This window comes from Stegodyphus dumicola, chromosome 3 (genome assembly GCF_044657685.1).
Source record: "Stegodyphus dumicola isolate Sdum_Otavi_A_Nest chromosome 3, ASM4465768v1".
Classification (NCBI taxonomy): domain Eukaryota; kingdom Metazoa; phylum Arthropoda; class Arachnida; order Araneae; family Eresidae; genus Stegodyphus; species Stegodyphus dumicola.
In genome coordinates, this window is record NC_140770.1 from 163,179,813 (window position 1) to 163,204,652 (window position 24,840).

The window sequence follows — 24,840 nt, forward strand, 5'->3', positions numbered from 1 at the left end:
GCTCAATACCAGGAAGTTAAAAATCTTCAGAGCAAAAGCACACGAACTGCTCATTCACACAGAACAAATGCTAGACAACTACGCCAATGTGAAAGACGTGCACGAAATTACGAATTCTTTTTTTAGGGAAATTCAAACTATCTGCGATACCACATTTAAACTCAAATCTCGAAAAGTCTTTGAAGCAACTAGTTAGTGGGCAAGAGAACTAAGGATCCAAAGAAGCAGAAGTCGAGCACATAGAAGAAGGATGAAAGCATGAAAGGATCCAAATATAAGAGATGAACTTAGCATCATCTACAAGAAGGCGCAGGTGGAGTACAAAAAGATTATTCTCGCAGCAAAACTGGAAAGTTAGAGAAATTTTGCACCAACAATAAAAAGCCTTATGGGGTCCTCCATAGCATAGCCATCAACAAGGTCTTTAACCTTCCACAACATCGATCTTTTCCTGGCAATAGTAACAGTACGGCTTACATCGCAATGCAGACAAATACTATGGAAGACCCGTTTTCCAAAATCCTGAATTCGGTTTTTCAGGATAACAAGTCAGAGAGCGACCTGATTGCAAATCATCCGGCCTACCAACTGCGTACTGATATAGAAAATGATCCTTGCTTTACTCAGTTCGAGAGAAATATAGTAATCCGAACGCTGCCTAAGAAGAAAGCCCCAGGACCGGATTCACTTGATTACAATATAGAAAAGGCCTTACATCAAGCGTGTACCAACTTGCGAACAGACTTGTGAAGTACGGAATAGATCCCAGTCAGTCTTTTTTCCCCTGCAGTTTTAGTAGAGATTAGCATTGCGTATGTACTGTATATATTATGAAACATGTGTGTATTATGGACAATGAATTATTATGAACTATGTAAGCAAGTATTATGAAACAGAATCTATTTATTATGAACCACTTGTATGTAAATATGTACTATGAACTATGTCTATTATGAACTATGTAACTATGTAAGCATATTATGGGTCCCATGAGGTGTTGTTGAGGATAGTTGCGGAGTCTGGACTAGACCCGAACAGTCTAAGACGCACTGGTGTTCAGACTCTACTATCAAATGTCTACAAGTCTTTTCTTCGAATGCCATCTTTCTAATTACTCTCTTAAGTTACAACACAGATAATCATTGCCAATTCGTTGCAGCTTTCTCGAAGTCATCTTATGACTTATATATAGATACATACAGATATATACGTCTATAAGGATATATACATTTATAAGGCTTAGGCTAACAATGCCTGGTGGAAATGTTTCCCTCGGGATAGTCTAGAAAAGGATGTATTAAATATAATTTAGATACTTATGCTGGAACCATTTTATAAACATGCACTTATTTAGATGCATTTTTTGTCTGTGCTGACTTCCATAAACATTACTCAAATAATATTTAATCTCTTAAAGATATAATTATATACTAAATCTATTAAAGTTTATTCACAAAAGGTCGGTGAAAATTTTAGAAGAATGATTATGTAAGTTATTATTTTCCTACTTTAAATCACTTATCTATGTTTCCTGCGATCTTCTGCTTTTTATTAAGCACCGCATAATGAAATAAATATTCAACATCGTTAAAAGGAGCTCAGATGGTTTATACGTAACAGATTTGACGCAGTAATCCTGAGCTTATCATTCTTAAAAATGCTTTAAACGTTAATTAAATCGAAATAGAAAATACAAGTGTAAATGTATGAAATGAAATAGAAAATACAAGTGTAAATGGTTTCTGTAGTATCGAATAATTTATTGGACAAATATTATTCTTCTCGACTTTAAGTTTTATTTAATTGGCTTTGAACATTCATTACTACGCTTTCTTGTAGTTGAATAAAACCTGATAACCTGATTTCATTTTGTTAAACCAAATAATGTGTGTGTGTATCTGCATACATCTATATATATAAAAGCATTTCCAACCATGCATTGCAATGTGATTTTCCATCGTATAGGTTTAGTCTACCTCTCCTGAAGGTTTGCAACCGATTTGTGAAGAATATGATGTATATGTGCATATGTCTATATATATAAATGTATTTCCGACCGTGCATTGGTATGTGAGTTTTCATCTTCTAGGTGTACTCTACCTCTCCTGAAAGTTTGCAACCTTTTTGTGAGGAATTTAAAATTTAGAAAAAAAAGGCAAACTTATGTTGGGGTAGATTTTGAGTAACGTCCAATGGCGACTAGACATGGGTCCTCCTTCTTCAGGAGTGAAGTAATGTTGTTTAACGACATCTATTTTATATGGAAATCAATGATCAAAGCAAAGAGGGACTGTTTTGTAGTTCTATCTGTTATTCTGCGAAAATTACCCACAAAATATTTTTCTTTATGGTGACCTAATTTCTTTGAGATTTTTCCTATCCACAAAATCTTTCCGAATTAATTTCTGAATTAGTGACCTTCATTCCGGTCTAGGCTTTTCCCGATAAATTTTGATGTAAAAAGACAACCTGCTTTGAAATGCGTCCAACTTGGTATATGTTCTGTTAGCAGGCAATAGGCTTTTTTGATATAGGATATTTTTTTTTTAATAGAACTCGAATTCAAAGAATCACAATTGAACAAACTACCTCTTTCGATGCATTGCCCTTAAGCATCAGTACACCTGTTCCTGTTATTCAGCTACTATACAACACACTCTTGATTCACACGTGAATATTTTTCGGGTAAATGCTTTGTGAATTCGTTAAACAGAGAGTTTTAAAAAGTTAATGCAAAGAGTCAAGCAACGAAGAAAATGGCCAGGATCAAACCACCATGACTCTGAAAAGACTATTAAAAAATACAAGGTGTTTCTAAAGTCTGTACACCTTTTTGCTTAAAATTTGCTTAAAAGGCTTTATTCTGAAATATAAGTTATTTACATGAAAAGGTAACATAATAAAATCCTAAATTATTACAATTTAATATGACCCTTCGAATGTCTAGGCACAATTGCCACAGTTTCACTACACTCCGGAACATTTTATGTAACGTTGTTTGCGTAATTTCAGCTGCTGTAACCATAATTCGCTGTTTTTAATTGTTCAGTGCCGCCGATCTTGATTCGGTATACCTTGGATTTGACAAAACCCCATACGAAAAATTCTAACGGAGTTAAGTCTGATGATCGTGGAACAGGGTTGCCACTCAAACAGGAGAATGAAATTCCCTGACTTTTCCAGGATTTTCAGGTGTGTTTCAAGAAAATTCCAGTCTATCCGCGTAATGTACGTTGGCTGTGCTAAGAGGTAAATTAATTATGGTATTACTTATATTGTGTAGCAAATTCACTTAATTATTCAATAAATCCCAGAGGACATTTATTCTTAATTATTCTTGGTATACTTTGTTTGATAATTTTGTTTAGTTTTCTACTTAAGAAACTTAATAAAATTTAAGATATATACATTGGATAACAAATGTATGTTTTATTTAATTATTACTCATGATCATCACCAGTTCAACACGAGGCTAATCCGGTCCTTATAAATCACAACGCAATGCTAAATAGTTAGGTTAGATTTTAGGTAAATTTAATTTGCGTGAGGTATGTTCTTAAAAGGCACCTTAACACTTGAAAACACAAATATAATTATAATAGTTGTTGTTTTCTCCACTGAAGATTGAGATTAGAATCTTCCCAATCTGGAATAAAATAAGGCTTTTTTTGCAGACATTCTGCAGCTAAACGAAAGAAAGAAATCTATTTTAATAAATTGAGGTATTTTATATTTATTTTGCAGCATACATAAGGAAAAAATATGTGCATTAAATTTCGTGACGGTATGTCATCATACTGCTATAATTAATTTTAGGATTATGCCAGAGAAAATTTCCTGAAATTTGGAAATATTATTTACTAATAATAAATAAATTTAGAGGGAAGAAGCAACATTAAATTATATGAATAACATAAAAATAATTACTTAAAAATTGAATTAGAATAATCAACGATATTTTAGCGAATATAGTTATATTACATGGCTAGTCTAGATGATTGATTACTATTTTTTTATTTTACTGCAAAATGGCAAGGTATTTATTAAAAAAAAAAAAAAAAAAAAAAAGGTTTAAAAAGATTTTGCGGTAAAATTCTAGTATACGGTAAGGCTTTGGCACGATTTTGAAAATTGTCGCCAAGACCAAAATGACCCGTTTACTGCGCATCATGATGTCGCCAAATCCCATTATTATTCTAAACAAAAAACGTCTATGTAAAGAAGAAAAGGTTCCATACAAGTAAAATGCTATTACGCCGTTAGAATGCGGAGGGAAAATTTGTCAAGGGATTTGGCGACGGAACCTGGCGGCCAGAATTTCTCTCTTCGCGCTGTGTACAGGAAATTGAGAAACACGTGTTAAGAAGAAACGCTCTTTGACAAAAAGAAAACTACGAACATCCGTTTTTAAAATTATTGCGAAAAATCCACGCAATAATTTTAAAAACGGATTTTCGTAGTTTTTTTTTTCCCCTGAAAATAACTAATCCATGAATTAATTTACTTGCGCCAAAAAATATTTTCTTTTCCTTTAGAGTTTAACCACTTGCGCTAAAACTAAACTTCACGGTTGCGGTGCCGTGCGCTACAATATAACAAGCGGTAAAGTGTCTCATTTACGCCGCTCCGCATCTGCGAGTGCAATCCAGAGCTGTAACTCGAGAAATAAACAATTTCGTTGTTAGGCGACGTGTGCACCACGTTATTTTCATTTTTGCGATAAATGCTTATCGACGTGGTGTTCACGTCGCTCACGGTTTGAGACAAAAGCATCTCGACGTGCGTGGCACGTCTTTTTAGCGCAAGTCGTTCAAGAAATTTTAAACGATATTCATTTTATGAACTCTTGATAACGTGACCTTCGAACTTCGACACCGGTTTCGAGCTTCGGCGACAGATATATCAGACATGCACAGCTGTTTCCCTCTATGATGGAATGGAGCCACGTCTGTTGCAGAGAGGTTTTCCTTCTTTACAATACATATTCTTTGATTCTAACCTCCATGGTACCGTATACTAGGATTAAACCCATTTTGTTTTATACGAGAACAGGTACTTTCTTTAGTTCATGCACTGCACATGCGATTCTTGAGAATACTGGAAACCAAAAGTTGCGGGAAAGTTGCTTTGCCTTTCTAAAAGACAATCTAATTGGAGCTGCGAAAATTGGCTCTATGCCAGCTACCCGAATGACACTCACGTGATACATAATTCGCCAAAAAAGTTATCTCTTCCGACGTCGGCGCAAAAATCGCTTTTTTTGGCGGCATCGTTGTATGAACTTCCCTGACTTTTCCAGATTTTGACAAAAATACTTACATTCCCTGACTTTTCCCTGAATATTTTGGTCAATTTTCGAATTCCCTGACTTTTCCCGGTTCTCCCGGTTTTCCAGGTAGCGTGGCAACCCTGGTGGAACCCAAAGCCGTTGTGAGCCAAGACAAATCCCCCTATCAGAAAAGTGTTCATTAAGATAAAGTACGCACAATAATGGCAAAATGGGGAGTCGCACCTTCCTGTTGGTAATGCCGTCTGATACTAGTTGTGGCTGAAGACACTGTTGCAATATTTTTTGGTATTATTTTTTCAGTGATGGTCCTTCCTGCAAACATGAAATGTCCATAGAGCTTAGTTGTTCCAATTCATACATTAATGTTAGGTGTGTCGTTATATTCGTTTAATATGATATTCGTTTAACTCTTTTGGTTGTTCATCATCCCAGATTAGGCAATTATGCCTATTAGCATGGCATGTGGGTTTGTCGCTAAAGATAACATTCTCCATTAAATTCTCATTCTCCACAGCTTCCAGCTAACAATAGCACTTGCCAAGCGGCATTGTCCTCGGCTTCGAGCTTACGCACAGTTTGAATGTGGTAGACATGCTTGTTTAAATGACATCGTAGAGTTTTCCAAACAGTAGTAAGTGAAATACCGAATTCCCGGCTGAGTTTTCGTGTAGATGCTTAAGGGCTACACGTAATTGCTTTTTGTACGCTTTGCGCAACTTGTGGCGTTATTGGAGGTCTCCCAAAACGGTCTTCATCTTTACCACTGCCAGTTCGCCCTTCAAGTTATTTACCAGGTCTTAAAAGCTGCTGTGGCAAGGTGTTATTTTCTAAATTTGCGGACGAAGTCCTCCTGTTTATACGTTCATCTACGTGTACAGGCACAAACAGTGGCTATTCTTTCCGCTGCTGAAAACATTCTTTCAGACCACCTGCAAAGAAATTGGAATTAAAAAATATTTCTCAAAAATGTATAGAGACTTTATGAACACCCTGTATAAATTTGACATGCATATCCGTGACTTGGCTATTGCATATCATAAAGTGTCTATGACTATGAAAAATAAAATCTCTCTTAAATCCGAAAACATACCAAAGGGAGTGAGATCAATGCCAAAGACAGAGACATTATAGTGTGCTGGAAAGTTGCTTATCATCTGGATAACAGGAAAACGTTTATGCACGGTAGTTCATTCATATACAGTATATATCTGACCCAAATGCATACGTAGTTTTAAATTAAACCCTGTCATAACAACAATTGAGTTTTTATTAAAGCTGGATTAATTATTCTCCTTTATTTCTTATTGGAAACGTTTGTGTGGTATACGTCCAGTCTGCTATAAGTACAGGATCTCGAGCGGATTAACGACGTATACCGAGGTACCGCAGTATTATTTCTTCACGTATCAATACATTTTCCCCTTTTTTACGATTCTCCGACATCAGTATCGGTACTTACACGTCAAGCATTGCAACATCTACTGAGTTCAATATCATAAAAGTAACTCATTGAAAAAAATTTTTTTAGTTTATTTAATTTTATTGCAGCAAAGCAGGCGAGAACGGCACGCTTAAAGGAAGAGATGTCTTGGTGGAGCATATTCTAAGGGAAACTGGCTCATAGCCACGTTACATATTGGGAAACTACTAAAATACTCATGTAGCCAGACCGAAATCGAACCCAGGTCGAACTACCAGTGTTCAGTGACTTTACCGCTCAGGACTGAATTACAAATAATTACAATCAACAATAAATTTCTTCAGATGGTTCGCTTTAAACAGCAACAGGTTCCAGACAGGTTTCTCTAGATAGGTATATATGAACAATCTGATCCTTCAATTAAAGCAATTTTCTTTCGTCATCAGCTAATTTCGATTGAAATAAAATTTTGCAGCCGCACTGGTGTAGTGATTAGTGACGATTACCCGTACCGATGGGCTCGCGTTCGAATCCTGGAGAAGGCATTGCAAGTGTAAATATCCGTACGGCGTGGGGGCATATAAAATACTGAGAAACTGAAAATTCACTCGAGTGGTTTCATGGCAGGGGAAGAGATGTGAGAAACTTTGCATGGTATGGTGTGGGTTCCTTGGAGTGTTCTGCACCAACACTGTGGCAGAGCTGGATAGCTAGTCAGGTGGAACGGTACCTATATGACTCCAATGCTGAAATTCTGACCTCCCATCCACTTATATCCGTAGTCTTCGCCCACTTCATCGTGTCCTGTCCTGCCCTGTTCTGTGGTACAATATTTCTAAACATGATATATCTCTGGTTAGTTATTATAATTCAGGGAGGAATATATAGAAAAATACACATTAAAATATTTTTATTGGCAATACTTACCTTGAAACAAAAACACTGTTATAAGAGATTAGAACGATTACTTTAATTTAACCGTCACCATTAAGCAACGTTGGCGCATATATCTTTCCGCAAAAATAATTTTTATGCTGTCTTTAACCAAAGAAAACCATCTGGTTCTGCTTATTTGCGCTAATTACCGCATCAAATTTGTTCATCTATTCATGCATTTTCGTTTTCTTACCGTGGTTGTATCCTATATAGCAGGGATGGCCACAGAGCGGCTCATAAACCGCGTGCAAGTTCCTCAGGCGAGTGGTAGAGCTCTTATGCAAATGTATATATGTATCAAATATGGTAAACTAAAATTACTTAACGTCCAAAAGAAAGTACTTAATTTATTTCATTTCTTTTTACGAAATTTTTAGTAAATTTAAGCCGATTAATATCAATACGTAATTATTTTATTTCACTTAACACTATTTAATTAAGAATTAATTTCACATTAAATTTTAATTAAGAAGCGGAACAATATTCTTCAAAAATATAGAAAATAATAAAAAATTGTAATAAAAAATAATAAGAGAAAACGAAGAAAAAAAGTTTTTCAATGTTTTAATTGTCGCCTAAGGGGGTTTCTTGAGGTTTTCTACACTATCGCTGAGCTCGCTGTCTACCAGTCTGCTGTTGTACACACGCCTGCAAAATAAAAAAAACAATAATAATATGTTTTTAGCTTTGTAATTGAGAATCATTTTCTTCGCACTTACGCTTCATGTGGTTCAACAACAAAGTAACAAAATTATTAAAAGCTGCATAGTAACATATATTTATAATTCTCGATGTAATGTTTTCGGCATACACTTTTCTATTTTGTTTTTCTGAATTCATCGTATCAGTGTTCAGATTTCTTAGCAAAATGGCTTGCAAAACGTTTTTTTCTCTTTTTATAATTAATTTTTATATGTTTTATTTATTAAACATCAGATTCTTTCCCATTTAGGCCACGCAAAATACAATTCAGTAGCAAAATCCAAAACATTTAAAAACAGTATATCTTTAGAATTTCCTATAGATGATCTCGCGCGCTGGAGGTAAAACTGTTTCATTCCGTAGCGTTGCCACTGCTCGCTTTCAGATCATTGACTTTGTTAATCAAGTATTCATTGAAGTATTACAAAATCTGAAATAAATAATAGAAAAATGCATAACTGTATGAAAATACTGAATATATTTAATTAGATAGTTCCTGAATTAAATCCATTTTTATTATTTAAATCAATGCGAATCAAAACGTAAGAAACATATTCTTAACAACTGCACCTGTTGCTTTCGAATAGTTTAATTTGCTAATCCGCAAAAAGCAGATTCAATTTGAAGGAGAAATATCTTGCATTTTGTGGAATGGCAACAGACTCGAATGAAAAGGTTAACCGCGAAATTATAGTGATTCGAAGCAATATCCCATTTCAATAATTAAAGCCCCTTTTTGGCTGATAAAAATAAAAATATTGCGCTGATTATAATCAAACGATTTTGTAAAGAAAAATCTTTAAAAGCTAGATTTGCGGATGCTTTAGGAATATATAGATGGAAATATACTTGTAAATGCTTTTACAGAAAAGACCTGCGAAATTTCTAATCACTAGTAGTGGTAGAATAAAAAATCTGATGTGTGACATCACGTGACTTCGTCACGCAAAAACATCTCTCAAATGGATTCAAGAGAGGTAAAAATGGATATTTTCGTTGAAATATGATCCTCGAAATTTTTTGCTATTACAATACTCCCTTTACCTTGTAGAAGGAAGATAAAATTGAAATCATTTATTTGCAGAACTGCAAACGTATGTAACGCATCAAAAACATTTTATATCAAACAGAATTTGACGCATGTTAAAAGTAGTTTAGGAGTTCGACAACGAATTAATAAGAAACGTGTGGCAACTGGGAACTTTGGGTATTTCTAATAAATCTAATAACCATCAAAGCTTAGAAGATGATGTTACATTTAGAATTTCAAAAATCCATAAAATTTTTAGACAACACATTTATGGCTTGCTTGCCTTGGAACAAGCATGCAAGGGAATTACGGGATAATTTTCAGGCAGTAGGAAAACGGTCTAAGTCACTGTGAAGCAGATTTAAGTAGAATCCGAAGTTTCATGAGCATAGACCTGCGATAGATCAACATTTACAAGAAGGTATTGTGAAAGAATTGGTTTATTTAATTATGGCAAAGCACACTAGGGCTATCTGCCTAAGGGGAGGGATGCCTTCGTGGATGACCTTTCTAAGGGAAATTGGCTCGTATACACGTTAAACATAGGGAAAATCACGAAAATGCCTATGCAGCCAGCCCGTTCGCGGGATTCGAACCTCGGACCGAACTACCAGTGTTCAGCGACTTTATCGTTCGGCCGCTGGTGGGCCCCTGTGAAAGAGTTGGAATATTTAAAATAGTACAGTCTCATCTTCTTTGGTAGCATAAAATGGTTAACTCTGGAAAGACTGCTGATTAAGAATTAAGAAAATTAAGAATTACCCAACTTGGGTTTACACAAGCCGAGTACTTCTGGCTTAACAGAAATGCGAAATGTTGAACTAATTCAAATGTGGCAAAATTAGCCTAACGGCTCACAGAATAGTTTAACGCGCAGAAAGGCTCTGGTTTATAGAAAACCCGGCGAGACAAGTCAAATGGCTAGAGGCACTCAACACCACAGAATCAAATCGCTGATAAATCATTTCTGAACTAGGTTGTTGCCTGAACTAGGCAAACACTCTCTAAGACTAACTTCCGAAACTCTTGCTTAAATAGCACTTCTTTCTACCTTAATCTGAATAAACGCTCGCTATCTTATTTACATTCTGGGATGAAAAGAGTGGGTGAAAACGGAGTGATAGGAAAAGCTTACAACTTAAAATTAACTATTAGTTAAAATAAATGTGTTATGTTAAAAATCATGGTACCAATATGTTACGGTGAAATCAAATGGCGGTACCAATAATGTTATGGTTTCCTAAAGGTCTGGTACCTAAAAGGTTTCCTACTCTGTTGACAAAACACTTAAATTTTTTAACAGTAATATATTAATATCAATAAGCCCTGTACATTTGCGTTGTGTTTTCGGATTAACCCTGAAATCAATTTGAGAATGAGACGGGTGAAAATCATTGAGCACACACACAAAAAGAAATAAATAAACATTGACTGATCTAGAAAAGTGAGCCTATTTATTAAAATTTTTAAGAGTTACTTAGTCCAGTAATTTGTAGGCAATTAATATTCAATCAGAACTGTTAACATACTGATTATTACACAGTGCAGAATTAACTTAGTAAGCAAATCATATTCAAGCTGAACTGTAAAATATTGCTTTCAACAAAATGCATACCTCTACAGAGTAATATTACTTCTATCTTAGACTCAATAATATCAAACTATTATTGCTATTACATTCAGATAAATATGATTAGATAAAACTTTGGATAAATTAACAATACCCTCCCCGGGGAGAAAAAAAAAAAAGAATAATTAACAAGTTATACATTCCAAAAAAAAAAAGAACATTTCACACAGAGTAATCAATACCAATGTAATTCTGGTTATTGCACATAGTAACTTTCTATTTTCAGAAGAATGATTTAACCGGGTAATATGTTAATTAAAATCAGCTATTACATCCTACAAGCAATTTAATCCCTAAGAGGAGCAAAGAAGCTCAAATAATGACACCTTTACCAATCAATCTTCACCAAGAAAGAAATTCACAAGTTCAATTAAATAATTTAATGAAGAATAAATTTCCTTAACCAATCTGACTAATTTACATTCACAGTTTCAATTAACTAATTTAAATAATGATATATTTCCTTGGCCAATCTAAAAATTTACTTTATGGACAACAAAATGATTTCATTAGAATTAGGTTAGTTTACTCAACTACAAAATTTTTAATTCAACTAATTAAGTTATTTCAATCACTATTAACTATTTTAGTTGTTAGAATTACTTATTAGAAATGTCTATAAAACTTTACTATAAGAATTAACTACTATAACCTTTTTTTCGTTTTTTTTTTTTTTTTAAATATCAGACCAACAAATAAAAGAAAACAAATAAAAAAAACTTATCTTATGAAATACAAGCTGCAGATGAACAGGAGGAGGAGAAATGCCCTCATATTTAAAAATTATCAAGATGCCAAGGAGGCAAGGCTGTTCAGGAGGCAAAGAGTTCAGGGGTGGATAGTTTTCCAAAAAGTCCGGCAATTATTATTGATTTAAGAAGCACTACGTAGGTTCTCCTTGATGTCCAATCCAATATTGAAGTTAGCATTTTTGTCGTAGCGACACCAGCGCTAGCGATGCAGAAGACTTTTGATGGCGGCAATTAATTCTTAAAGATTTGGAATATCGATGTAGATGAAAACTCTATTCATGGAGGAGAGACTGAAATTTCTTCTTAACGGCACTAGAACTAGGCATCACCCTTCTTAGCATTTTTCTATTGTAATTATCTTTGAGTAACTTACATATTAAGGCACGGCAATTAGGAGCCTATAATTTAGTCGATGTCATAATGCGTGCAACTAAGTCCCTCGTTCAAAACTCCAGGGCAAGAAGCCCGTAGATCCAAAGGCGGAAAAATGCATTTTTCGAAATGAATTCAGCTGTCAACGAGACAGCGTCCGATGGTAAGTAGAAAGTGCAAAAAAGTGTAAAAAAGTGAGCTCGTCCCCTAAAACAACCCGTTAAAAGGGAGAGCGCCGGACTGCCAAGTTGGCGCAACCCATTTTTCGCCGAAAGTTGAAATAGTTGCAACCACAGCATACCCTCATGTTATCAAACTCGCCAAAACCACTATTTTGAAACCTCAACGGAAAATCTATGTTGCCAAACCCTCGCCAAATAACCACCACCTGCGACCGGGGAGATTAGGAATTTCAACAACCCTGCAAGGGTCCCAACGAAAGAACGCTGAAAACTCGCAAAAAGTGACTTTTCAACCGGAAAGAAGGCATTTCATCCCCCTTTAACTAAATCACAAGCGAAACGAAGAAAATCTACTAATTAAAGCACATAACTGAAATGCAATTAAAGTTAGAAAAATGAAAGTTATGCCAAATTAAAGAGCTAATTTTTCTGCAACTAATGATATTAAATACTAAGAAATCAAATTAATTTTTGACATGAAAAACTGAGTTTATTACGTAGAAACAAAAATACTTAGCCATTGTTTGCGTGTACAAGATTGAAGACGCAGTTCGCGTAAACTCGGAAAGCCAAAATATATTACACTAGAATTAATAGGCCCAAAAAGAATATAACCAAACTTGTGTAGCTCAAATTTTGAATAATTACAAATTAAAATTTTGATTTTTATGAATCACTTAATTAAATTAAATTCGCTACACAACAAATGAATAACCCTCACAAAATGAAAAAAAAAATCACTTTTACTATATCAAATTGTAATTATGAAAAAAAAAAAAAAAAAAAAAAAAAAGACACTGTAAAACTTCTCGTTGTCTTCGGCGCATCATCACATGTTGAAGTCAAACTGACGCTGAATGATTGTTTCGCGTTTCTTTCCATTTGAAAACCCATTTAAATTATCTAAATTAAATAAATGATCTAATGAAAAGCCATCTTAAAATGATATGAGTATGGACTCATGGCTTTGGGAAAATATAGTTACGATTGTCGAACTTTCTTGAATTCCAGCATGCGACTCTTACTCACGTGAAGATTAGGCCACTGCTCATATATGACAAATAGGATGGGCACTTAAAGCAAAACCAGTAAATTAGCATTGTTGTTATATTTTCGAAACGTTTTATAAATACATATTTTAGTAAATTTTCTATTAAATTAGAAGAAATGTTTGAAAATAAATGAAATTTTCAGCTTCACGGTAATTTTTCTTTCTTTTTTTAGCAAAGGGGGTTTCAAAATTACTGTTCTTTCAACCCGTAAGTGACACAGTGTGAGTGAAGCAACTGCTGTGGACGCTTTTTGACATCAGGTTCATTTAAACAATACTGACAAGCTTAACACTTCTGAACGCTGAAGTGCTTTCATATAACTGAAGTTTCCTGTTATAATTGCCCACTTGCCAAACTCATTAAGACATTAAACACAGTTATAATTGATTTACATAGCAGCATCCACAAAAGGAATTTTAAATTTCGTACCTAAATTGTGTTTAAAGGAAGCTGTTGCTTTATTCAAACTTGAATCCGCAGATTGTGTGCTCCCAAGACTTCAAAGGATGAAATGGCAAAATTTTACAACTTAAAGTAATGTTTTAAGTGTAGTAATAAAAGGCGTTAAATTAGTATATTATGGTAAATACTTTATCCAAATTCCCAAATGTCTATGCGTAGTGCTTCCAAGTAAAATAAATGCAAAATATTTGAAAATTGGTAGAAATTGTTAGAATAATTAATTATATTTGTTAATATATCGTGTTCTTAAAAGTCCTTTATTTTAGTAACCATCGGTCATCTTCAATTACAAGACGCAAACTTCTAGTTACAAAAGTATTTTCAATGTCGCAAATAATAAATTTTAGAGCTTTCAAACTAAATAATAATAATAATATTTTTTAAAAAAATTGCAAAATCTGACTTAATATATGTTCTCTATGTCCCTATTTACATTTATTATAATTTGGAAACCTTTATTCTAACTGCAAAAAGGAAAACAATATATTGCGGGGCTTCTGTGTGACAAATTTGATTAGATACTTAACTTTAAAAATTGAGATTATATGCAGGGTCAGAACATGAACTGAAAAGCAAAATCTTTATACTTGTACGGAATTAAAAATAAAATATGAATTTAGAAAAATGGTGCCGCTCAACAGGTCTAGTGGTTAGAGTGGCTGACTGTCGTGCCGAAGGGCCTGAGTTCGAATTCCGGAGAAGGCATGGGTGTTTTGTAAATGTATAGTGTCCTTTCGGCATGGGGCACCCTAAATATGCGGCGAGCCGAAAGTCTTCTCGAGAGGTTGTGGGTAGGGGTAGAGGGGTGGAAGATCCTCGGACCCTCCCGCTCCGGGATGCTCTCTGTCAGAACTGGGGGCGGAACTGAGCTAAATCGCACTATCACCTGTAAGGTGCTCAAGGCTGTTGCTAACGGCAGGAGTAAACTTGCGCTCCTTGCCACGAAGCAATTCGTTGGCTTGACTGACTATAGGTCAGGTAAGTGAGCATTATAGACAACAACAGCGGGAAAATGGTATCAAATTTATATATAAAGTGACGAACATTTGTATGCAGATTGTAATGAAACGTTTTGATCAGTATATATAATAAAAAAAGAGAAAATAATTATAGAATCCTATAGAATTTATGTTCTAAAAAACAAATACTATGTTGTTTTCATGTCGGTATATATCTAACTGTTTATATTATTTCTATAAATTAAGGCTTAAAATTATTTGTAATGTAATAAGTTGTTTGAATGATTATATTAGATTATGATTCGAAACTAATAAAATGTCTCGAGAATATTAATAACGTATTTTAGCTTTCGAAACTTAGATAAATTATTTTCTTGAGAACTCCTTTAGCATACCATTTCTAATAAAATTATAAATTAAATGTTACATACTAGTAAAATACCAAAAAAGAAATCATTGATCGACATGTAAATCAACAACAGTTATTCTAATTATTTGTTAATCAACCCCTCAAGGCAGATGGAAAATGACATAAAAAATTTCAAATTTTTTAATTAAATTTCTCTGTGAAATTTTGTTGTACAAGGGTCATGTGTTTTAACATACTTTTTTTATAAGTAGCACAAACGTTTCCTTTTTATTACTAACTATAAGAGCAGTAGAATAACATAAAATGTTAGATTTCGTAACATTTAGAAAATTGATTTTTAATTTCAAAATCTCAAAATATGAATTACGTCATTAAAAAGTTTATGTTCTTTGAAATGTATATCTTAGACTAAATATTGCGAAATTAAGGCAGCGTGAATGCTCAGATAAGATGTATATATATATATATATATATATGTAATATATGAAATATGAAGGAAAATTACTAATAATGTAATCCTCTTGCACTGTTACCTCTCAGCCAATCTGATTAAATAAACATTTTAATATGCCTAATTCTGCAGGCTTATCTTCTCCGTTCAGACTCAAATCCCGGCAAACAGGCTGGCTGCATGGGCATTTTCCAGATTTTCCCCACGTGTAACGTGTATACGTGATAGTTTCCCTTAGAAAGTCTTTCTCGGAGGCATCCCTACCCTTAAACAAATAGCCCTCGCTGCTTTGCCGTAATCAAACAAACCAAACCATTCGCTTCTCAGACTTCTCATCTTATCGTATCTACGCAGCTGGTTTTCGAATCCTTAAGTCATCAACTGAATTATTGCACACGCACACGCAAAACATTTATATAATAGGGACTTTCGAAATTAAAATCTGAAACCAAAGCTAGGACTGAATTAATTTAATTAAAAAAATAACTATGTATAAAACCCGGATTATTTGTGGAAATAATTGAGTATAAAAATACTATCGTAAATTAAATTTATCTCAAAATTTACAAAAATTTAAAACTAAATTACAATTAAACTAAAAATTAATAATTTAATAATTGATTCCATATGATTCAATGGAACATGACTGACATATCTATAAAATATAATTTTGAAGGCAAACTACTAACTTTCTGGAAATAGTGCTTTTATTCTTTATTTTCATTTTGGTACTACCCGTTTCTCTCTAACTATAGAAATGGCTTATACTTTATCATTGCAAGCTGCGTCCTTTCGAAATTAATCCATATCGTACTACTTTCCGCTTGGATTTTGCAACTTGCCGCAGTTTGCTGTCTTAAGAAAATATATTTTACATATCTATCATTATTAATGAGTAATTTTTTAATTAGAGAGCGTTGTAACGCTCAGTTTATAAATGTTTGTTTAATGGAAAATATGTGTCAACCGTAAATAAAAAGGAAATACTCTCGATTATCTGGATGTGGATTCTCATAGTGTGACCGTGCCTTTCACAACGCTATGCGCTGAAATGCGTCTTTAGGTTTAGCTTCTACTATTACTTTGCTCAATTCTTTATGTATGCTCACACTCGACTTACAGGCATCCAAATACAATAATGAAATAGCACTTAATACGCAGTGAAAAAAATAGCACTTAATACGGACATGAAATAGCACTTAATACGCATAAAAATACGCAGTGAAATTCCGCAAATATGTAAACGCTCTAAAAAACAAAGTACTAATTTTTTCCAGAAATAAACTCCTACAACATGCATGAAAATTGATATTCGGATATTCGATTGAAAATTCGGATTATCTGTGCTATTCAATCATCGCCATCTACATCATCTGCATTAGCCCAGATAAGCGAGAATACACAGTAGCTGAATTCGGCCTCGTCTGCAAGTCTGTCCTTCTTTATACATTCATCTGCTATGCCACCAACTCTGCCAAGTTATTATAGATACACATACACACACACACACATATTGTGTGTAAGATTTCCTAATTATTGGTGATTTTATCGAAAAAGACTAATTCTCTTTAAAAAGTCAGCCCTTTCCCATGGAATCAAAAATAATTTTATTTTTTTCTCGTATTTTTTATTTTTAAATGAAATACATATTTACTAAGTTTTATTTCTATTCTGTACACTTATTTTCCTAGGGTTTGGTTTATATGATTACGGCAAGGCCTGGAGGGTTATCTGCCTAAAGGAAGGGATGTGCTCATGTAGGAATTTCTAAGAGAAACTGGCTCGTATAAACGTTACACATGGGACGTTACATTTCATTACATTTACATACGCGTTACATTTCCCCTCGGCCGCTGGTGGGCCATTTTCCTAGGGAATTAACATTTAATAAATAGCCAAATTACAGTAGTTTTTACTTTTCATTTCGAAGGGGATAACTGACATTAAAAATTAAAATTTATATACATAACCTTAGCTGCTTTAGTGCTGGATTTTGACTTCGAAGATCCATTTTGACAGTTTCTAATTTTCTTTCTATCTATCTATATTACACTTATTAAGTTACGTAAACAGCTGGCAGGAATTTTACGGACGTGCTGTTTGGAATTTGACTTAAAATATCCCTTCTTTAATCCTGCGAAACTCTGTTCTTACTTAAAATTAACTGAAAGAAATTCAGTACTGAGTTTTCAGAAAACGAAAGCTACTTTAATCAACATGTTGCATCTTCATGTACTCAAATATTATCTAATAACGTTAAAAACGTAAACATCATGTTAGTAATCTTGTCATTTAAAGCGAACTTTGGCCATTTTAATTTCCATTTGCTTCAGTAACTGACGCCAGCTGTTCATGTCTGCTGACTCTGCATTCCGTTCACTGCTATCAACAGTATCCAAATGCGCAACTTCGATATATCTGTTTTTTCATATGGGGGGCATTAACACCTTTCTCCAAGTTACGTAAGCAGTGCTTTCCGTAAACTTTCACGTGATTTAAATTTGACGTAAGTCGAATATATAAGCTCTTTAAGTGTAACTTTGTGAAGAAGCAGCACTATTTATTACATATATATATATATATTATTCTCATCGATTTTATAAACATTTTGTAGATTATCTGCTCGAGAGTTGTTTGAATGCGAGAAGTATGAGCGGAAAAAAGGAGAATTGTTTATGGAGCCCTAATTTCTAATTGGTAAGTTTCAGTTTGAAATTTACTACTTTTGCGCATTTGAGTAATTACGAATTGACGTGAGTCACGTATTGCATTAGCTGGGGGTGGGGATTTACTGTATCTTCAGTTGATGATGTTCATCACATGACATTACTGATATCCTTCAGTAAAGTTGAGAGGGAAATGTGTGTAGGGGAATAAAAAGGTTGTTACTCATAAAGAGAAGTATCGAATCAAGTGACATGTGATAATAATCTAAAAGGTGACTTCTGAAGATGTAGGTCACGCAGGTTATCAGTGGTTGATCCATCTTCAAATTACCACTCAAGCCGGTAATAGATTTCGTGTCCCTGACTGCTGTAGCGATGGGCCCGGGTTTGAATCCCGGGGAAGGCATGGTTGTAACTGTCCTTTCCTTCATAGGAGGCAACAGTGACCACCTATATGATCCTTTCATAATGAAATGGCCACTACTTTCAGCCCTTGTAGTGGGGCAAGGCTAATAGCTATTAAATAAAGCGCCCGACCGTTAAAAAAATGCTAAAAGAAATGAGAATTCCCCCGACCACTATGTATTTGACTACCCATTTACGTCCAACTAATTATCTTTGTAAGCCAATAGCTGAGAGACCAGAGGCCATTAACATGCGAAGCTAAAACCTGCAAAATCAGGCGTGCAGTATCCTGAATTAACGTTTGTACTTTCCACGCTTCAACTATCACAAGAAGACAAGACTTGTGTTTATCAGTCAATATCGCAATCCCCACCAAAATGTTTTGCAAATAGTATAGCACCATGTACAGTATAGCACCTTCAGCAGTATCGGTAATCAGCCAATACCGCCAGCCGCACTGAAGTTTTTTGCAACTAGTGTAACATCGTTTAACATCTTTTGTATCATAATCAATCAATACCCTCACCACTACCGAAATGTTTTGCAACTAGTATAGTACCATGCAACTGCTTCACCTGTATTACAACCAGTCTGTACCACCAGCCGCACTGACATGTTTTCTAACTAGTACACTAGCCTGCAACACCTTCAGATGTTTCAAATTATTGTATACATTTATGTATATTATAAGGCATTTCCTACTACTTTCCAACATGCCTTGGTGGTGTAACGGTAGCCCACTTGGCGCATATTTGAGAGGTTCAGGTTCGAGTTCCGGCGAGGTCATTGCTCATTTTTCATGTTTCCTCCTTCAAAATAATCTAATAAATTTAAATGGCGTCTGAACTAAAAGATGGTGGACGATAATTCGTCACCACCAGGATAGGGCGATTGGGTCCCCTGTCGCCCTTTGAAAGGGAGATTATATCAGGTATTTTCTCCATCCTTCCAGCATGCCTTTGTGGTGTAACGGTAACACACTCGGTGCGTATTCAAGAGGTCCAGCTTCGAGTCCCGGCATTGCGCATTTTTCAGGTCTCCTGCTTTAAAAAATCCTAATGATTCTACAACATTTTTGTTAACGTAATGTTTTAAAATTGTCATGTTTCATGTGTAATGCTCAAATAGTATTGATTAAACTTTACATCGCTGACCTTTAGCCTTCCCTGATAATATTTAGTAGCCGTGGTGCCATCATGTGCTTTCCTTCCTTGTTCTGATTCTTCTAATATTACTCACTTTATAGTCAAGTCTCGTATTACATTTTACTAAGCTCATTATTTTTATTATAATTTTAATTTCATCAACGGAATCCAACAGTCTGATGAGTACTGAACCCGGTGGACCAGCTTCCCAGTCTACAGAAAAAGAAAAAGAAGACAAAAAACTGGAAATGAGAATTAATTATGTAAGTATTCACTCAAAATTTTAATAGGTCAGTCCCACCAGCAGTCAAGCGTTAAAATCGCTAATCACCGGTAGTTCCAAACCGGGTTCGACCTCAGGCGAAAGAACTGACTGCATGGATATTTTCGTGGTTTTCCCCATGTGTAGCGTGTATAAGAGTCAGCTTCCCTTAGAAATTCCTGCACGAAGGCATCCCTCCTCTTAGGCAGGTATCCCTAGTATGTTTTTCCATATTTAACTAGACCAATATTAAAGTCCTTTATGCTGACATTATTCGGGAAGTGTTGTAAAGGATACTTAGTATTTTATTGCAGCTTCCAAAGAACAGAGGCCCACCAGCGGCCGAGCGGTAAAGTCGCTGAACACTGGTAGATCGGTCCGAGGTTCGAATCCCGCGAACGGGCTGGCTGCATGGGCGTTTTTGTGGTTTTCCCCATGTGTAACGTGTCTATGAGCCAGTTTCGCTTAGAACGTCCTTCACGAAGGCATCGCTCCTCTTAGGCAGATAGCCCTCGTGTGCTTTGCCATAACTCAACACACCACCAACACCAAAGAACAGATCTTCTTGAGAACAACAGAGCATCACTCCGATAAGTGTATACGTGTTCCAGAATTCCTTTGTGTTTCACTACACATCCGCCACACTGGCTGAACTCCTTATAAAGCAAAAAGAGCAGGTAAAAATGTTCCAAGAACAGAACTTAGAAGTATCCCCGAAAGCCTTGCTGACCAACTCAATTCAGGGAAGCCGACCTTTCTTAATTTAATAAGATTAGGATTAAACATACGAATCGAAAAAACAGGTCCGCTGTGCTGCGCGACCGGATGACAATTAGAAATAAAACTGTATGTGAATATTATTAATGTATTTTTAATATTTGAAAATTAATAAATTACTTACGTGAAAATGCTTTATGCAACATTACGAGTTAGAGAATTTTACACAGTTATAAACCACAAAGGAATACCATTAAATGATATTAAAAAGAAATTATCAACTCCGCATTAGCTGAAAGCGGAATTAATCTTAACTGAATTTTTCACCGACCACTCAAAGAAACTGGTAGGGATTGCTTTTGGACTGACGAAAATCTAAACGAAAAAAAAACTTCTTAAATTCAGGAATAAAGTATCTTGGTCAAGTTTTACCGGACGAAAGTCACATAAATATAATGGATATAAACTTTAGAATGAAAGTTACGTTTATAATATAGATCGGATAAACGTATCAAAATGTAGGTTTCGTAAATTTTATAAAGCTGATGTTTTTAAAATTTAATAATGCGACGCGACCTGTAGGACCTTGCAGTAAGATGGATTTGAACCACTGCTTTACTTAAACTTTATGATATATCCGCTAAGTCTCACGAACCTCTGTAAGACAAGTAGCTGAGAAAATAAAGGTTTCCTATGAACTTTTAGGGATGCGTTACTTCGTGAAGATTCTTCAACTTCAGTTAATTTCTTTTCTCTAAAAGTTAAGCTAGAGACATTTTCGGATTAGGAAACCCTTTTCAAGTTTCACATTTTGTGCTTACTTCGAAAGAGTATTAGCTAAGAAGAGTTTCCTGGTATTTTAGCAAAAGTGGTCTGGTCGATAAGCAAGTTATTTTGATTTAGCTTGGAAGGAAACATGATTTGCAGTTTCTTGACCTCAAGTTTTCTGAGCTGCTATTTCTCTCTGATGTCGAGTGCCTTGAAAGATTAAATTACTTATGATCATGTTTCTAAAAATAACTTGAGATGCATTCTACACATTGCCGATTAACTCAAAATATTGCATTTTAAAAACAACTCTTCGTCGTGTTTCAGTTTTCAAGAGTGGTCATGAAAGATTTTTTTAATTATTATTATACAATAGAGTATATATGAATGTGTATGTGAATTCATTTCACTGTGAAAAGACGGTGGTGAAAACCTAAAGCCACATAATTTTAAAACCAGTCCTCATCCAAACATGTGCAGTTTGAAACATGAATTTTGCCTCCAATAAATTCCCCATTTATTTTATTATTTTGGGCAAATTTAATAAATTTTATACGAATTTTTTTTTTTACTTCTTTGTACGAAAAAAAGGGTGGATTGTAATCGCGAAACATTTCGGGTATAATGTTTTAAACGGGAATATCCATTTTCATCGTAATTCATTTGGGTGATCTTTTTACATAACGTCTGTACGGAAGAAATGAAGAACACCTTTTTTTCCATAACAAATTATAAAACGTATAAGGTATTTCTCCCGTCTTATTAGCATGCCTTCGTAGTGCAGTGGTCAGCACGCTTGGCGCGTATTCGAGAGGCCCATGGTTCGATTCCCGGTGAAGGCATTGAAAATTTTCATCTCTCCTGCTTCGAAATAACCTAATGTTTCTACAGTGGCCAGAACTAGGAAGGTTGGTGAATGATGATTTTTCACATCCCAGGATTTGGCGATTGTGTCCCCTAAAACCACAGTCGCCCTCTAAAAGGGGGAATATATAGAGTATTTCTCCCGCCTTCCTAGCTTGCCTTCGTGGTGTAGTGGTCTGCACGCTGGGCATGTATTCCAGAGCTTCGTAGTTCGATTCCCGGCGAAGGCGTTCCTCATTTTTCATTTCTCCTGCTTCAAAATCACCTAATGTCTCTACAATCGGATTTAAAATGGAATCAAAAGGAATATTTTCGTGATGTCTATACGTGCATACATACATATGTGTATATATCTTGCATCACTCAGAAACGATTAGCTGTGGAACACTGAAATTTTGTACATGGGATTGTTATAACATCTAGTTGTGCGCCTCCATTTTTATTTCAATTGGTAGCACCAAACATACACACACACACATATATATACAGCTAGAGACACAGTATAATATAATTTTGTTTTAAAATAAACCATTTTCTAGCAAAATGCTGCTGAAAAATTAATTAATTGTAGTCTAAAATAGTAATAAATACATTTTAACTAACTGTAAGACATGTCAGAAGCTAAATTTAAAAGGAGTGTTGTTTGAAATTTTTCACTAAAAATTGTAAGTTTTTAAATGATATATCTGGAGGAACTAAACATGATAATGCAGAATTTCCGTATGAATTATTAGCACAGGCTCAGTTAGTTTGAGATTTATGAGAAGAAATTATAACAATGTACGATTTCACCCATTTAAATCAAGTTTTTACGATTATGAGAATGCTTCTTAGTCTTTCACGTAACGCATTATAACTTAATTCGTTATCGTACTTGGTTTTTTAGATGACAAATATTCTTTCATGTGCCATAAATACAAATATATTTCCTTTAACTAACTGGTGGACAAAATTAAGAGGTGGAAAACATTTTTTCACATTTTTCTTAAAATACCACACAAAATCTGCACAGTTGGATGTTATACTATAATGTGACTGTGGAACTGGTGTCCACAGGGTTTTAACTACTTCTGTGGGCATCGCTACGCCAGCAGCTCAGCTTCCAGCTGCACAACAGAGTAGTGATTTTTATTGTCTTTCTTTAATATTCTTATTGTTTTTAGCTTTTTTTCATGGAATTAGTATACGTCATCGCTTAGACGAAGGTATGATATACAGAATCTTTTAAAGACCTGTTTTACAGAATTGTCTGTCAAAATCAGTGCAATATCTGTATTTACATTTTGCTATGATTTTAAAAAGTTTCTTAATTAAGAAGAAATAAAATAAAGTAATTACATTTGAACACTGTTCAGTTTAAATTTGCAAATAACTTTGTAAAAAGAAATTAAACGAATTAATTACTTTCTTTCGGACACTGAGTAGCTTTAGTTATTATATATATATATATATATATATATATATAAATATAATATATATATATATATATAAATATATATACCTATCGAAGGGATAACAGAAATGTAGCTACATATGAAATCTAGCTCTTCATAACGTGTAGATCCTGCAAGTGATCGATGAAAATCGATGAAACTAAAGTTAGCCCTCTTTGTCTGCAGATTTATTTGCCAAAGAACAGTGATCATCAATATTCTCAGTACCGTAACATAAAATTAAATATATCTAGCCTGGAGATGAGTTGATGGCAAACAAACACGGTTGAAGGGAATTGAAGGATATTCTCTAAATTATTCTCCACTTTGCCTATACTAAATTCTGGGTTTCAGCAACAGTTTTAAGCCATCTTTCTGAAAAATAATGACACAAATTTAATCTTTTTCACACAAAGTTAAGTAGATCAGAAAATCTTATCAGTTAAGAATCAACAATTTCTTTTAAAATTATTTATATTGTTACTATACGCCCAGCTGCGGTAAGATAGCTTCCCCGCAAGCGGGTTTAAAGTTTCCAAAAAGTGGCAAGGGAAGGTAGGGTTGTCAGATTTGGGGCGAAATCACTCAATTTCCGACAGTTGGAAAAAACTATGCGATATGTCATAGGCGGAGCAAAAAGTTCTAGAATGGATTCTTACCGGTTTTCCCGAGTTCTCGAAGGCAGGTCAAAAGCTATATATATTCTGCTTGTACGAGGAGTGGAATATCTTGAAGAGTAATTTCAGTTCAATAGTAGTGTCTTGAGTTCCGAAACCGATCGACCGAATCAGGAACTGTACTTTAGTGCTTTCCCGTGAGCTGTCTTCGCCGTTATAGGTAAATAGCCTGAAGGGTGTGTTGCTGATTGTTTCAGCCTGTATGTCGTAGTTTTTCGATGATTGTAACGGGTCTTTGGAGCTGTTCTGTGTAATAATGACGAATAAATTATGTTCCTATTCATGAACAAGTGTT

General features: G+C 34.7%; 1 long non-coding RNA gene across 1 annotated transcript in view; it reads left to right on the forward strand.

Annotated features, from left to right (window-relative positions):
• Positions 1-24,840, forward strand: part of LOC146998176 (uncharacterized) — a 970,620-nt gene that overhangs the window by 785,640 nt on the left and 160,140 nt on the right. Inside the window, exon 5 of the long non-coding RNA XR_015040030.1 lies at positions 18,223-18,305. This is a non-coding gene — a long non-coding RNA (uncharacterized LOC146998176). The remainder of the gene's footprint in view (positions 1-18,222; positions 18,306-24,840) is intronic.